This window comes from Triticum aestivum, chromosome 7B, assembly GCF_018294505.1.
Source record: "Triticum aestivum cultivar Chinese Spring chromosome 7B, IWGSC CS RefSeq v2.1, whole genome shotgun sequence".
Lineage (NCBI taxonomy): Eukaryota > Viridiplantae > Streptophyta > Magnoliopsida > Poales > Poaceae > Triticum > Triticum aestivum.
Genome location: NC_057813.1, coordinates 160,112,423 through 160,114,568, shown reverse-complemented (window position 1 = coordinate 160,114,568; position 2,146 = coordinate 160,112,423).

Here is a 2,146-nt window from a genome sequence, read left to right as displayed (position 1 = left end):
CCACAAATCTAATCTGCTGACAACTTTTCATAACGTGACATCACGCTGCGACCCGGTTATTACAAACCGTTTTTCCCAGCCTGCCACTACACGTGTTGCGAGGCGGTTTTATTGGCACGTCTTGTCGGAGCAGAGATTGTGTTCCCCTTATTACGGGATTCTCATCAATACGGGTGTGGGTAACCCAACCATGTTTGTTAGTATGACTCCTTGATGTTAGCAAGTTCCAAACGGCCACGCGGAGGATGCTTGATATTCACCCTCTTTATAAAGGGGCCATGGCATGTCCTTTTCTTCCCACGCTCGACCCTTCCCTCCCCCCACCTCAAGTTCCAACACCCAAGGCTCAGGCTAAGCGCTTCGGACCTTCAACCATGTCCGGATCCAACCTTCAAGGCCGGTGGATGGCCTCCTCTATCACAGAGGAGGACATCAAGAAGCTTAGGGAGGCCAGGTATCTGACCGCCGAAATCCCGCATAGGCTGCCCGCTCAAGGGCAGGTCGTCCCCACTCCCGAACCCAATTAACTAGAGTGTCGTATTTGTTTCCCACTTCCTCCGAGGGCTAGGCTTTAGTCTTGATCCCTTTGTTAGAGGGCTCCTGTTCTATTACGGGCTAGATTTCCATGATCTAGCTCCAGATTCCATCCTTCACATCTCGTTGTTTATCGTCATGTGTGAGGCCTTCCTTTGCATCACCCCACACTTCGGCTTATGGCTCAAGACCTTCAATGTGAAGCCGAAGATGGTCGACGAGCGGCACGCGGAGTGCGGAGGCGCTATAATAAGCAAAGGCGCCGACGCCCTGTGGCCAAAGGGTTCTTTCCCGGAGGTGTCCGACTTATGGCAACGGGAGTGGTTTTACATCACAGCTCCCTGAGGCACAAAGTGGGCAGCCGCCCCCGCCTTCCGCTCGGGCCCTCCGCCCCAACTGGCATCATGGGTCAACAAGGGGCTGGACTGGGGGCCAGTCAATGACGTGCTGACATTGCAAAGCCGCATCTGAGATCTCCTCAAGAGGGATGTCAGCCTTGTCAAGGTAATGCAAGTAATGCTAGTTCGTCTGGTCCTGCCATGCCAACGTCGATCTCTCCGTATGTGGGAGTTCAACCCGGAAGGACCGTGAACTATTCAACAATTCTTCAGCGTGACACTCGAAGGGATGTATGGATTGTTCTTCGGATCATGAATAAAGTGTCCGGACACCATCGAGGATGCGGGTCTCAACTGCAACCGTCCAGATACCCAAGTAAGTAATTCCATGACCGAACCTGTCGTCTTTATATTTATTACGACATCATTCTGAAAAATTGCTCTCGGCCAGGATTGGATAAGAAAGGCGGAGAGGATCAGGTGTTCTGCCTCGCTTCCCGAAGGCTCGCCAGATCCTGTACTAACCAGGATGCTTAAGCGCGCACCCTATCAAGTGCCATCAGGAGAAGATGAAGGGAGGAATAGAGAGCCGAAATCGGGCTTCATACATTACACATCCAAACGGGGGGAATTAGTGTCTCCGCGAAGGAGGATAACCGGGGAAGTGAATCTAGAATCCCCTCTCCCCATGGGAAGAAAAGGGCCGCCTCTGAAGACTTGGAAACGGAGGTTTCCAAACAAGGGAAGAAACCTTCGCCATGGGGCCCTGCCCCGGAGGGCGTCCTTACCGCACAGCGCCCGCAAGGGGGCCAACCCCTCAACCAAGCTGTAAGTGAATCAAAAGTACGTTGGTAAATATATCCTGCTTTATCTCTGAGAACAATAATCGAGACATATGTCTTGCAGTCCGGCTCGTAGCCCTTCTCGACAGAGTTCGTCTTCGGGGGATCTTCTTTCGGAGATGATGGAGAGCGAAACGCCTCCTCCTGCCTCCCCGCCTCATGGGGCAGACGACCCCGAGGTGTCGTGACAGAGGATTTCTCCTGATCCGCAAAGGCCAGAAGAAAACTCTTCGGCCGCCCGAAGTTTGGAGTATTCGACTCCTAAGGAGAGCAATAGAAAGAGTCCGGGATTGTCCGGTGATGAGGATACAGACCTGGGGTAGGGTCATAGGCCTGACCTATATGTCCTAGCCAAGGTCACTACCCTAGAAGATAAGAAGTCCAAGAGGCAGCAAGAGACCCCCAGTCGAAGATATCGAGTGCAATCCACTC